Below are 15,680 nucleotides of genomic sequence, written 5' to 3' on the forward strand. Positions count from 1 at the left end.
TGCCAAAGGGGCCCACTGTTAAAGATTTAAAGCATTTGCTTTGTTGTTCTATGGAGTAGAGTTTCTGTTTGTCCCTGTTTCATTCTAGGCTACTTGGTATCCAGGAACTGCACTGTCCAGTCAGCTGTGATCAAACTCACAGCAATTGTAAAAAGCAAAGAACTGCAGATATCTGAAGGGTGACTGGGCTCGAAACGTTAATTCTGTTTCTCTTTTCAAAGATACTACCAGACTTGCTGAGTTTCTCCAGCAATTTCTGTTTATATTTCACAATAATGATAACAGGTGAACTCCCACTGTCACTCACCCCTTTGCTTTTTTTAAAACTAAATGTGGCATTTAAATGCGACATCAGTTACCAACTGGACAATGTTAAGACAAACAACTGCCTTTATAAAATGAGGTTGAGAATTGATTTGCCCTTCATTGTAATATGCAAGCAATGCGTGCTCAGAGTACGGAATGTGCAGATCAATTGTGTTGCATTCAATATCCAAACAAATTCCATGAACGTTTTTGTTTTGATATTGAATTTCATTTTGTACGCAAACTGGGATTGCATTTCTGGCTGGAGGTAGTTTATGTCCTGTGTAGCAATCAAATGTTGGTAGATTGTTTTTTTTTTCAAAATACAGACAAAGCCTTTTACTATAAAATATTTCAATTTTCTGAGAGAAGCTGTGAAGCCGCTATGGGAATGAGACTGATTACAGTTTAAACAGACAGCAAATGGGATTCGTGACAAAATGCAGCTTCACTGAGAAAACAAGCTGGCCTTGTCAATCCTACCTGATGGATCTGCTTTAATTGGACGGTCAGCAATCAAGGAAAGCCACAGCTGAGGTCAAAATTATGCAGCGGGGGGAGAGAAGAGAAAACAATTAACGTCTCAAAACCCAACTCACGCATTTTGCAGGAGACAACACTGAGAAAAGAGAAACTCAGTGTTTTACATAGGACTTGAACAGAGCGAGAAACATGCAGGGTTAAGGAGCAAAGGGAGTGTGGGGACTTTGGGTGGTGAGATTAATTGATAGTCCTTTCAAAGAGCTGCTAGAATCAGGATAGGCTGAATAAGTTTCTTCTGATGAAGGATGAATGCCTGAAATGTTGACACTCCTGCTCCTTGGATGCTCCCTGACCTGCTGTGCTTTTCCAGCACCACACTTTTCGACTCTGACTCTCCAGCATCTGCAGTCCTCACTGTCTCCTAAATATTTTCTCAGCTGGATAACCTTGTGGTGGGTGAACCTGTTTGTAGGGGAGATAATAGCACAGTGGTGGTGCCAACAATGTAGGCAATATCTGGGCTCCTGGGCCTGTCTGCTTCAAACAGCTGCTTCCTCCCTTCTTTAAATTATCCTTTCTGTCTTTCTTTTCCTTCATCCTCTTCCTGTCCTTGGTGATGGAGAAGGCGACATCATGAACGAGAGCGGCTGGAGTGGGACTCTTGGCTGGGGCATAGCCTGGCAGCAGAGCTGAGGACGCCTGGCTGTGGCAGGCCCGGAGCCAGGGACTCCTGGCTGTGGCAGGCCCGGAGCCAGGGGCTCCTGGTTATCGGTGAGGCAGCTGTGGTTGTGGAGGTGAGTGTGGGCCCAGCAATGAAGAGATGGTGCCTGAAGAATAGTGACTCTGACACTGGTAGGTCTGGTGTAGGTGACGGCGGTTGGGCGGTAGCACAGATGTTGCTGGTTGGCCAGCTCGGGGCATGGGACCCATGGTGAAGGTGACAGAATGAAGATAGACTCTTTCAGCTTTATCTTTTTATTCTTAAAATATTCAAAAGGCACCGGATTGTGGCGACAGTTAAAGCTTTTCACTGCATTTTACGTGTTGTTCATTGTGACAGTAAATAATCATTCATTCAGCTAGACCAGTCATTAAGATGCATATGTTAACACTTAGAAGATCACGGGTTCAAGTTGTGGTGGGTGTTAAATTAATAAATTCAATTTCTTAAATCAAAGTGAAAATCTGATTGTAATTTTGATTATCAACAATTGTGAAAACCTATCTCATCTGCTTCAGGAAAGGAAACCCACTGTTCTTACCTGGTCTGGCCTACATGTAACTCCAGACCAAAGCAACATGGTTGACTCTTAATTTCTCCCATAAATCAAAACAAAAAGAAAACACCTTCCATTAATTTAAATCTTAGTTGCAGATTATGTAATTTAGTCATGACAAATCTTGCAGTCTATGTATTTGGAAGTTGCAAAAAGACAACAGGCATTGAAAAATATCCAGATATGTTATCGATAAATGTATATGCAAGCATATATAGAATATATATATATGCACACACACACACACACAGTATACAGAAAATAATTAATATGTAATTGGGACATTTGCACTTTTGTGTGTTGTATTTCATAGTGAAGTGTGTTTTAAAATTCATCACCTTGTTAATATCGATTCTAATAGCCACATTATTGGTAGAATTTGATTTAGTGTTATGACTACAGAGATCAGTTTTTTTTTCCATGGAGCTGAATCATAAACAGAATAGGTGGACCTCTGAGTGACAGAGGAGTAACTGCTTCCACTGACAGCACGTGGTAATCAGAGAAACCCAAGTTCAAGGCACACCGAGGGAATGAAAATTAGTTTCTTTTATGCACCAGAGGTTGAGATCTGGAATGCGCTGTCCCATAGGTAAGTGGAAGTAAATTTAGCGGGAACTGATAAAAGGGATGAATAATGAAAGAGGTAAAAATGTGCAGTGCTTTGGGGCAAGGGTGGGTGTCTGGGTAAGGAGCCAGGGTGTGTGTGGGTGAAGAGTGAGTGGATCAATCTGCAGGAGTGAGGAGCAGGGGGTCTAGGTGAAGATATGTGAAGGGTGGAAGTGTTCCTGGGTGAAGATTGGGGGTTCTGGGTGAATATTGAAAGTGTGTTTCTGGGTGAGAATGTGGAGGGCTGGTCCATGTGAGGAGAGGAGGGGTCTTGAAGATCGAGATGTTTCTTAGTGAAGATTTGGGGGGCGGGGGGTGGTCTGGAAGAGTGGAGGGGGTTTAGGTGAGGATTGGGGGTATTTCTGGGTGAAGGTTGGGGGGATCTGGGTGGTGAGTGGAGGGGTCTGGGTGAAGAGTGTGATTGGGGATTCTGGGTGGGGGAATAGAGCCTTGAAAGGGAGCAGGGTCTGAAAGGAAAATATCGTGTTCGGATTTTGTCTTGGCTCTAGACTAACAAGAGGTTATTACTGCAGAACCTACAGGATGCTGAAGGGACTGAAAGATTGATCCTGCTGGTCGGGGAATCTAGATCACAGGGCACAGTCTCAGAATAAAGGGCTAACCATTGAGGAACAAGACTTAGATAAAGTTATTTACACAGAGAGTTGTGAATCTTTGGAATTAGATTTCCACAGTGTGGAAACAGGCCCTTCGGCCCAACAAGTCCACACCGACCCTCCGAAGAGTAACCCACCCAGACCCTCTGACTAATGCACCTAACCCTATGGGCAATTTAGCACAGCCAATTCACCTAACCTGCACATCTTTGAACTGTGGGAGAAAACCCACGCAGACATGGGGAGAATGTGCAAACTCCACACAGACAGTCACCCAAGGCTGGAATCAAGCCTGGCACCCTGGCACTGTGCTGCCCCATTGTATTCTCATTGTATTCTCATTGTATTCATTGTTGAATATGTTTGAGGTGGGAATAGGGAGATTTTTAGTCTGCTGGGGAATGGAGAGCATGCAGGAAAATGGAGTTAAAAGTAGAAGATCAGCCATGATTGTATAACAGGGTAGAGCAGACTCAATGGGCTGAATGGCCTACTCATGCTCCTATTGCTTATGTTCTTGGAGAGCAGGATCTGCATAAGGAGCAGGGTCCAGAGAATTGGGAAGTGGAGAGCATATCATTGGGCAACATGTCTACACTTGAAGGAACTGGAAGAGAGTTTTGAGCTATGATGTTGAAAGCAATAAGTTTGATGCTATTTGTTCTGATAAAGTTATCTGACATCCTTCGAGTACACAGCAGCTGTATCACAAACATTGCAGAGACACAGATCAGGCTCCACGGCTTGACACGAAATGTTTGCACGAAAGCCCCAGGAGCTTTATCCCATACAGATTTCTTCTGAATCTAACAAGCCATCAGCAGAATTCAGACTTGGCATTAAAATGAAAGGGTGATGCCTGATGACACTGACACGAGCTGAACTGAAGGAGCTGGGGCAGTTTTTAAAACAAAAAGAAATGTCTATCCAGTTTCAGCCTGCAGCACAGTGGCTACGTTTGTATACAATTTAATCAATTGCTCTTTGCACTTTAAGCTGTCACAACAGAGTCGATTCGCGTTACCCTTGTGGTTGATTATTGCCGGGAAGTTGCGATTATGACAACTGAGTCAGTGTCAGTTTGCTACCTGCTCTCTGATGGGCTCCAGTTGTTGGATTCCACTGCTGTGGGCCAGTTTTGTCAGAGTCCCCGAATAAAGCGGTGACTGAGAGTGGAACAGCAGCCCTTCAGAAACCTGACTCCCAGCGTGGATCAGTTTGATTTGATTTATTATTGTCACATGGACCTGGGTACAGTGAGAAGTTTTATTTTGTGTGCAGTACAGGCAGATCATACCATACAAAGATGATCAAACAGAGCGAGAAATACAAAGTTACGGCCACAAAGGAGGTGCACAAAAAGCAAGATCGATATTGGATTTGAAATTTGGTAGGTCGATTGCACTAGAAGCTGCCTGATCACTGGTGGTCACCCTCTGGGAGAGATCTGACTCCATCTCAAGGTATTTCTGGCTGGTTGAGTAGCACTCTTGCTCCTAGTCAGATGATTGTGAGTTGAAAACTCTCTCAGGAGCAGGAGGAGGCCATTCAGCCTCTTGACCCTACTCATCCATCCAACAAGATCATCGCTGACCTGATTGTGGCCTGGTTTCCCTTCATACGACTCACATCTTCCCATCAGGATTGAGTGTTTGTTTCTCACCATGGTCCTATCAGATCATAGGGCTGCCCTGAGTTTAACCTGAGCGTCATCATGCCTCAGGCGAGGGGAGAGGTTGAGACTGACAGTTCCTCATGGTAATCTCAGCCCGTGCAGGAATTGAACCCACACTATTGGCATCACTCTGCATAAGCAAACCAGCCAAATGAGCTAATCAGTAGTCTGCTTCTACTTCAAAACCATTCAATGACCCAGCCTCCCACTGCTTTCTGGGGAAGAGGGTCCCAAAGATTGACACCTTGGGAAAGATAATTCTAATTCCCATCTAATTCCTATTTCTAAACTCTGTCCACTTTTCTTGTTTTTTCAACAAGGGGACACATCCTCTTAACAACCAAGTCCTCTCAGGATCTTATATGTTTCAATATGGTCACCTCTTATGCTTCTAAGTTTCAATGGAAACTGTGACAATGCTGTGGCTTTAGGAGATGCATTTTGTCCTGGTTTCCTTTAAGAGCGAGAGATTGAATGAGAAGCGCCGAGCAGTCTGTGGTGACATAAACAGCTTGTGAGGCCTTGGAAGTTTTTCTTAAGGTTGGAATATTAGAAGCAGCCTGGATAGGTGTGACCAGCTCTCACAGACCAGGATTTCTGGTTTGTGTTTAGCTTTTAGATTCAGCAGAAGCTGCTGGAGCCTGGAGGAAGTAGAAGCTATTCTTTCCCCTCACTTGGATACAACTAAAAGCTGGGGTCAGTTTTGTCAGAGTCCCCGAATAAAGCGGTGACTGAGAGTGGAACAGCAGCCCTTCAGAAACCTGACTCCCAGCGTGGATCAGTTTGATTTGATTTATTATTGTCACATGGACCTGGGTACAGTGAGAAGTTTTATTTTGTGTGCAGTACAGGCAGATCATACCATACAAAGATGATCAAACAGAGGCTGGTGTTGCATGTGAGAAAATCTGATTTTTGAATATGTCTTTTTCCCAGGTGTTGTGTTTGTGGGATGTTACTGCATTGAAGCATTTATTTAGTATTAGTTACTACATCTGTTGAGTTTTCCAATAGAGTTAATTATTCTAAATTCTTTTTTCTTTTGCTGTATCTTAATTAGAGTCATAGAGATATACAGCACGGAAACAGACCCTTCGGTCCAACTCGTCCATGCCGATCAGATATCCTAACCTAATCTTGTCCCATTTGCCAGCATTTGGCCCATATCCCTCTAAACCTTTCATATTCATATGCCCATCCAGATGTCTTTTAAATGCTGTAATTGTACCAGCCTCCTCCACTTCTTCTGGCAGTTCATTCCATACACCAACACCCTCTGCGTGAAAAGGTTGCCCCTTAGGTCCCTTTTATATCTTTCCCCTCTCACTCTACACCTATGCCCTCTACTTTTGGACTCCCCTACCTTGAGGAAAAGACCTTGTCTTGTTTATCCTATCCATATCCCTCATGATTTTAAAATCCTCTATAAGGTCACCCCTCAGCCTCCAGGAAGAATAGCTCCAGCATATTCAGCCTCTCCCTACGTGTTTGAATAAGTTCTGCTGTGTTTAACATTGAGTAGTTTGACCAGTCACATTGCATCTGGAACACAGCACTTTATATTTGCCTTTGAAATAAGAAAAAAGTTAGGGTCTAGGCCACCCTTTTACAATATCTTTAGGGGGTCTGGTCTGATCCATAACAACACAGGCTCAACTTGTACGACCTTACTCATAGATAGTGATGCCCCTCGCCCCAATTCCAGGTACCAGCTGAGTAAACATTCTCGAAACTACTTCTAATCCATTGATGTCATTTCTTAAGCAAGGAGTCCAAAACTGTGCACAGTACTCTGGATGTGGTCTTCCAGTGTCCTGTACCAACTGAGCAAAGCCCATCTACTTTTATGTGCTACTCTCATTTCAATAAGCATTAGCATTCCATTTGTCTTCCTAATCATTTACTGTCCCTGCATACTCTGCACCACAAAGTTCACCCTATTCCAGAGATTAGGGCTTATTATTCAGGCTGACACGCCAGTGCAGTTCTGAGGAATGCTGCTCTCTCAGAGATACCATACTTTATTTGATCTGATTTGATTTATTGTCGTCACATGTACTTAAGTACAGTAAAAAACTTTGTTTTGTGAGCTGTACAGGCAAATCATAGCAAACAAAGATTTAGAGATCATAGGGTGCTTGGACAAAGCCAGGAATTCAAGATTACGGCTGCATAGGAGGTGCACAAACCAAAATCATTCAGAAATGGTGAGAAAATGAAGCCCTGCCTCTATTATTAGTTGGAGGTAGATGATCCCAGCACTATCTTGACAAATTGCAGCTGCGTTCACCCTACTGTCCTAACAACTAATTATCCTTCAACCAACATCACTGATACAAAATATGTGGCCGACATCTTACTGCAGTTTGTAGGAGCTTGCTGTGAGTAAATGGAGTGAAAATTCCTACATTACAACAAATCAAAAGTCATTTTGGAAGCCCTGAGGTTGTGAATGATGCTTTTGTAAATGAAAGTTTTTTTTTAATCAAAAGTAAGTTGTCATAGAGTCATACAACACGGAAACAGATTATGGTCCAAGCAGTCTATGCTGACCATAATCTCAAACCAACCTAGCCCTGCCTGCCTGCACCTTGCTCATATCCCTCCAAACCTTTCCTATTCATGTACTTATCCAAATGTATCCACACCCACCATTTCCTCAGGATGTTCTTTCTACACATGCACCATCCTCTGTAAAAAAAAGTTGCCCCTCATATCTTTTTAAAATCTTTCTCCCCTCGTGTTAACAATGTGCCTCCTAGTCTTGAGATCCTCCTTTTTTTCCTTTTCTTAAAGAAATTTTTATTTGTAATGCTTCCTTCCCAATGATGCCCAGTCCCTTGGCAAACTTTCCTCATCTCTACCTCAGATCTGTAAATGTGACCTCACTGACATTCAACCTCTTATCCATTATTCCTCACACATACCAAGGTAAGAGGATCAGTCGGGTATTCAACCATGGGATCCATCACAGCCGAATAAGACGGTGTCTACATGTATGCTTTTGCTGCAGTGTCCACTAAAAAAACTATCAGAAGCAACAATATTGACTGACTTACTTCCTCCTCTCATTATTCTAGGACACTAAAGGCACTAGTGACTTCCTAACTATTGCCCGAGGTGAGACTAGCTAATTCAGCATTAATGAGGGTTTGAACCTAAGACATTGGCAGGTAGGGGGATTGTATTGTTTTAAGCACTATATTTTAATTTAATGATATTTAATGTGGAGGATTATTGCCATGAGGGTGTTTTCACATTGTCCCCCTGGCATTGCAGCCAAATGCAAAACTCCCATTAATGAATGGCTTTATGTGTTTGAAATGCTGTTAAGTGGCAGAGATAAGCTTTGTGACAATCAGTCAATTGGCTCAGTTATACTGAAGCTGTAGTGTCCAACACTTTTAATTATTGGAGTCTGTTGGAATTCAGAGCAGTTGACATGAATTGACCCTTTAACTGCTTCACTGTTGAGATTTGAAATGATTGGTGACCGTGGTAATATTCAGTCCAAATGACAGCAGGTGGCTCTTGCCTTTGAGTCAGGAAAGTTGTGGATTCAAGAGTTGTGCATGTGAGGTGGGTTGACCATGCCAAATTGCCCATAATATCCAAAGGTGTACAGGATGGGTGGATTAGCTATGGGAAATGCATGGTTACAGGGATAGGGTGGGGGTGTAGGGATGATTGTTGGATTGTCGGTGTGGACCTGATGGGCCAAATAGCCTGCTTCCACACTGCAGGCATTCTACGATAAGTCACTCTCCAGGACTTAAGCCCCAAAATCAAGGCTGATGCCCAGATGCAGTACCAAGACAGCACTACAGTGCCAGCAGTGTTAGTCATCTGGATGAAGCCACCTTCCTTCTCAGATGGATAGACAGATCCTCGGGCTCTATTTCAAAAGAAACAGGAGAATTATCCCTGGGTGTCCTGACCGACATTCCCTCTAAATTTTCCCGCCACTGCATGGACCTCATTCGGCCGTAGGTGGGAGTGGCTTCTGCAGCTATTGATTTACATGACACGCACAGAGCTTCCCAAAGACTTGCAGTTTATGGGGAATCTTGGTCCTCACTAATATTCCTGATGAAGGGCTTATGCCCGAAACGTTGACTCTTCTATTCATGCACTTATCCAAATGTCTTTTAAACATTGTAATTGTACCCACATCCACCATTTCCACAGGATGTTCCTTCCGCACATGCACCACCCTCTGTGTAAAAAAAAATGCCCCTTATTTTTTTTAAATCTGCCTGATCTGCTGTACTTTTCCAGCACCACACTTTTCAACCCTCCTCACTCTTATTTGTCATGCGGCTGACATCAGAAAATTGGAATAATTTAGTTGTTATCACATTGCTGAGTGTGAGAGCTTGCTGTGCACAATTGACAGCTGCATTTCCGACATGTCAACAGAGACAATTACTATGTCAGCTGTAAAAAGGGTGCTACAAATAAATGCAAGGTTTTTTTTTAAGATTTAAGACTTGACACAGATTATGTCTGAGCAGTAGGATCAAAGTGCAACAAAACAATAATTACACTCACGGCCAAACAGAATCTCCACATAATCTCTGTCAGTGGTCATGCTTGCAACATCTACACATGACAATCTCTGTCCGTTCACCCTTTGGCAAGGATCCCTCAAAGGAGTGGTTCTTAGTTCCTGGCAAAGACATTTTCCTTTCTTTACTCATTCCACAGAATGTGGACATCTCTGGCAAGGACACTATTTGCTAGCCTGTTGCTATTCGCCCTCAAATTGAATGTCTTTCTCAGCCTTTCAGATAAACTGTGGGTCTGGAATCACATGTAGGCCAGACAGGGTAAGGACAGTGGATTTCCATCCTCAACGTACATTAGTGAATCAGACGGGTTTCTGCAATGATCAATGTTAGTTTCATGGTGGTCTTTAACGTGATCAGGATTTTGTTAACTAAATTAGTTCCACAGGTTGTTAAGAGATTTAAACCCATGATCTCCACACATTAGCCTGGAAGTCTAGATTTCTACTCCGCTGATATTATTACCAAGCCACCATATTCCTACATGTGGTGACCTTGCAAACCAATTATCTTGACTAGGTTTCAAGACACTGTCATTTCCTCTACTGTCTGGTTGGGCCTCTGGAATTCTATCAAAGTGTCGTCTCTTGGTTTTCCCACAGGAAGCCATCTGTTTGAATTCTTCTGAACTGTTCCGAAGTGAGTTGTACTAGTGACAATACTATGACTTTAAGAGGTGTGCTTTATCCTGGTTTTTGTTCTGAAGAGAGGTTTTAAGGCAGAGGTTAGCACTGCTGCCTCACAGCGCCGGAGACCCGGGTTCAATTCCCGCCTAAGGCGAGTGACTGTGTGGAGTTTGCACGTTCTCCCCGTGTCTGCGTGGGTTTCCTCCGGGTGCTCCGGTTTCCTCCCACACTCCAAAGATGTGCAGGTCAGGTGAATTGGCCATGCTAAATTGCCCGTAGTGTTAGGTAAGGGGTCGATGTAGATGTAGGGGTATGGGTGGGTACGCTTCGGCGGGGCGGTGTGGACTTGTTGGGCCGAAGGGCCTGTTTCCACACTGTAAGTAATCTAATCTAATCTAATCTAATCTAAAACAGTCTTACAAAAGCCCATAAAGTAAACAGCTTGTAAGGCCTTGGGTTTTTTAAAAAAGTTGGAACAAGAGAAGCAGCCTGAATAGGAGGGGTGAGCTCCCACAGAGCCAGGATTTTAGTTTTAGTTTTCAGAAGCAGTTGTTGCTGGGTCTTCAAGCTGGGTTTGGAAGCTGCAGTATATCTTTCCCTGCTACTGACTCTTTCGGAATTTCTCTTGATGTTTTTCCCTTCTGGACTGGAGAATTGCATGTGAGAAAATCTATTTTATTGAATTTGCCTTTGCCAAGGCTGCGTTTATGGGATGTTACTATATTGGAACAGTTAATTGGCATTAGTTAATAATCTATCATTCTGTTAAGTTTTCTAATAGAGTTATTATTTCAACTTCTTTCTTTTATTTTTTAACTATGGTGTATGAATGAAATGTGTTTTGCTTCAAATCTGGCAGTTTGACACCTGGAATGCAACCCCTTACACTTACCTTTAAAATAAGAGCAAGTTAGGACTCGGCTATCTTCTGAATATATTTTGAGGGGGTTTGGTCTGGTCCATAACATATTGGACTAGAAATGTTACCTCTGTTTATCTCCATAACCTGAGCTGCTGAGTGTTACCAACTTTTAAAATTGTTTTCATTTCAGATTTCTAGCATCTGCAATTCTTTGTTTTGGCAAATCTGCTTCTAATTTGGCACTGAATTGACACTGAAGTAAGTATTGCAAGATGGCTTATGTAAAATGGGAAAAGGCCACATGGATCTTCTTATTTCCCTGGTCATATGAGTATTTGGAAACCATGTTTCCTACATTACAACAGACTACACTTCAGAAATACCCCAATAGCTGTGATGTGCACTAAAATATCCTGAGATTGTACATGGAATTTTATAAATAAATTGCTTGGCTCATAACACAGAACCACGCCATTTGATTCAATTAATACAGTCAGTGTTTATGCTCCACTTGAGTCACCAGCCATCTACATCATTTAATCGAACCATCTCTATCCTTGATTCCTTTCTCTACATATTCTGGTCTCCTTGCTATTGGAAAGATTTTGTTAAACTTGAAAGGGTACGGAAAAGATTTGCAAGGGTGTCACCGGGGTTAGAGCTTTAATGTATAATGAGAGGCTGAATAGGCTGGTGCTATTTACCCTGGAGCGTCGGAGGCTGAAGGGTGACTTTGTAGAGGTTTATATAATAATGAGGGGCATGGATAGGGTGCATAGCCAAGGTCTTTCCCTGGGGTAGGGAGTCCAAATCTAGAGGGTATAGGTTTAAGGTGAGAGGGGCAAAATTTAAAAGGAACCTAAGGGGCAACCTTTTCATGCAGAGGGTGGTGCGTGTATGGAATGAACTGCCAAAAGAAATGGTAGAGGCGAGTACGGTTACAACATTTAAAAGGCATATGGACAGGTACAGGTTTGGAGGGATATGGGTCAAACAAAGGCAAATGGGACTGGTTCATAGATGAGTTGGGCTGAAGGGTCTGTTTCCATACGCTACGACTCTACGCATCCTGTCTGTCACATTAAAACTTTTGTAAGTTTTAATAAGGTCATCTCTCATTCGTGATGCCTCTCCCAACTGGGGCACTCAGTTCCTTGATATTGACCACCTGTAAGTTAGATCAAAAGAGATATAAATAGACACAGACTGCAGTTAGGAGGTGCTCATTTGTAATGCCTATCCTGCAAATAAATGCTAATAAAAATGGGTAAAGCTTGGAAACAGATTCATCCTTTTACTGACCAAAGTAAAATACTACAAATAAGGAAATCTGATACAAAACAGGAAGTGCTAGAGAAACTCAACAGGTCTGGCGCCACCTGTTGAGAGAGTTAATGTTTCTGAGGAAGAGGCATATTGGACTGGAAACCTTAACTGAGGAAGAATGTTCTTGATACAAAGTTGGTGCAATGAAGGTTTACCAGATTGATTCCTGGGATAGCAAGACTGACACATGAGGAGACGTTGAATCAGTTAGGATTAAATTGACTGGATTTCAGAAGAATATTTGGGGAAGGGGCAGGGTTCTCATAGAAACCTAAAAAAATTCTAACAGGATAGAATGGGGTAGGAGTAGGAGGTTGAAAAGTGTGGTGCTGGAAAAGCGCAGCAGGCCATATTCCCAACTCTTTTGCCTCCGCCGCATCTGCTCCCAGAAGGACCAATTCCATTACCGAACAGCCCAAATGGCCTCCTCCTTCAAAGACCACAATTTTCCCTCCGACGTGGTCGATGATTCTCTCCACCGCATCTCCTCCACTTCCCGCACCTCCGCCCTTAAACCCCGCCCCTCCAATCACCACCAGAGAACCCCACTGGTCCTCACCTTCCACCTCACCAACCTCCAGATACATCGTGTCATTCTCCGTCATTTCCACCACCTCCAGACAGACCCTACCACCAGGGATATATTTCCCTCCCCACCCCTATCAACGTTCCGGAAAGACCACTCCCTCCGCGACTCCCTCGTCAGGTCCACACACCCCCACCAACCCAACCTCCACTCCCGGCACCTTACCCTGCAACCGTAAGAAGTGCAAAACTTGTGCCCACCCCCCCCTCACCTCCCACCAAGGCCCCAATGGATCCTTCCATATCTGTTGCAAATTCACCTGCACCTCCACACACATCATTTACTGTATCCGCTGCACCCGCTGTGGTCTCCTCTACATTGGGGAGACAGGCCACCTACTTGCGTAACGTTTCAGAGAACACCTCTGGGACACCCGCACCAACCAATGAAACCGCCCCGTGGCTGAACACTTTAACTCCCCCCCCTCCGCCAATGACATGCAGGTCCTTGGCCTCCTCCATCGCCAGACCCTGGCCACACGACGCCTGGAGGAAGAGCACCTCATCTTCCGCCTAGGAACCCTCCGACCACATGGGATGAATGCAGATTTCTCCAGCTTCCTCATTTCCCCTCCCCCCACCTTATCTCAGTCCCAATCCTCAGACTCAGCACCGCCCTCTTGACCTGCAATCTTCTTCCCAACCTCTCCGCCCCCACTCCCTCTCCGGGCTATCACCCTCACCCTCACCCTCCTTCCACCTATTGTATTCCCAGCACCCCGCCCCCAAATTCCCCCCACCACCTTTAATCTCAGCCCGCTTGGCACACCAGCCTCATTCCTGAAGAAAGGTTATGTCGGAAACGTCGATTCTCCTGCTCCTCAGATGCTGCCTGGCCTGCTGTGTTTTTCCAGCACCACACTTTTCAACTCTGATCTCCAGCATCTGCAGTCCTCACTTTCTCCTAGGAGTAGGAGGGGAAAGACTTGAAATTTGCTGTCACTAGCAAAAAAAAATTGAACAGAAATTTACTGTCACACACACTTTTACATGAAAACACAGTGAAAAGCCAAACCACGGCGCCTGTATTAATGAGAGAAGTCATACGTAATAACAAAAAATAATTAAATTAAGACTAAGTTCATTACAGTTTCGTTAATAGCTCCTCGGCTTGGGGAAAGCTCCTCGGCTTGCGCAGCCGAGATGATTCTGACCCACCGGAAGGTGGGTCCAAAGATGTGCAGCCAGGCGAATTGGCCATGCTAAATTGCTCATCGTGTCCAGGGTGGTGTAGGTTAGATGGATTAGCCATGGGAAATGCAAGATTATGGGCATAAGGTAGGTGGGGTAGGCCTGGGTGAGATGATGTTCGGAGGGTCGGTGTGGACTTGATGGGCCGAATGGCATGCTTCCGCACTGTAGGGATTCTAAGATTTTCTATGTTTCTGCATTAACTTCGGTCCTCCCCCTCTCCACCCCAGTTCCTGCCGAGTCTATCTTTTACCACGCGGATCTCCGGCTCCGAACAGACAGGAGAATGACAATGGAGTCAGCTTAGTCTGACTGGACCGGGCATGCGAGCACCTCACCCGCGTGGATGAGTGCACCTGACTGAAACTTTCATTATCCAGTACAGACAAGGCGGGACGAATGGCCTCCTTGCATTACAGCATGTATTGGATTCTGTGATCAAGTAGGGATGAGTAATAAAATGCCGAACCAAAGACCGCCGTGTCCTATCAACAAATACAAACTCTTAAACTCCCCACGGTTCCTCAGAGAGAACCTATTTACTTGCCTCTTCCTCCCTGATAAAGATGATTCTGGAGCATGATATTATATTGGGGATGCAGTTTAACTTTTTTTCTTTTTAAAATTTTTCTTTGCCAGTCAATTCTCACCTGAGGAGATTTTAATCTCCTGGTTATATATATTTCCTTTTGTTTGTTTGAGAGGGAACTGAATACTGTACACAACCTGGAAGTGACTATATTGACATTGGGGTTGTTGGAACAGCACGAAGATGCCTCACCTTGATCTCTATAAATACATCAAGGTGAGGGGGGGGGGGGGGTGACAATTTTAAATGCATGAAATATATTGCGGAAATAACTTTTGTAAAGAATCCTTGGATGCGCTGGAAGTGGTCTTTTTCCCGGGATGGTGGGGGGGGCGGGGGGGGAGAGGGGGGAGTCCAGAACTAGATGGATAGGGTAAGCAGACTGTCCCTGGGGTGGGACAGTCCAAGACGAGTAGGCATGGGTTTAAAGTGAGAGGGGAAATATTTAAAACGGACCTAAGGGGCAACTTTTTCACGCAGAGGGTGGTGCATGTACGGAATGAGCTGTTAGAGGAAGTGGTTGAGGCTTGGACAAATACAATATTTAAAAGGCATCTGGGTGAGTATATGAATAGGAAGGGTTTAGAGGGATATGGGCCAAATGCTGGCAAATGGAACTGGATTAATTTAGGATATCTGGTCAGCGCGGACGAGTTAGACCGAACGGCCTTTTTCGGTGCTGTACATCTCTGCGACCCTTTGGTTATGTCTGTAACAATTCGTGTGTGTCTGAACTGAAGGACGATGCAGACTGAATACATTACAAAGACCTTGCTAACAGAGGTGTCTACAATCGTGAAAACAAAACGCAACAGCTCTGTCGAAAATCCACACGCAACGCCAGCAGAAAAACAAACCATTACAGGGCTGAAGGAAAGGTGACAGTAATTGGAACACGGAATGTCTGAGGGTGGAAGGCGTGTAAACATGATTTGTTTGCGGATTTTTTTTATCTCTCTTTGGCCA

This window comes from Chiloscyllium punctatum, chromosome 33 (genome assembly GCF_047496795.1).
Source record: "Chiloscyllium punctatum isolate Juve2018m chromosome 33, sChiPun1.3, whole genome shotgun sequence".
Taxonomy (NCBI): Eukaryota; Metazoa; Chordata; class Chondrichthyes; order Orectolobiformes; family Hemiscylliidae; genus Chiloscyllium; species Chiloscyllium punctatum.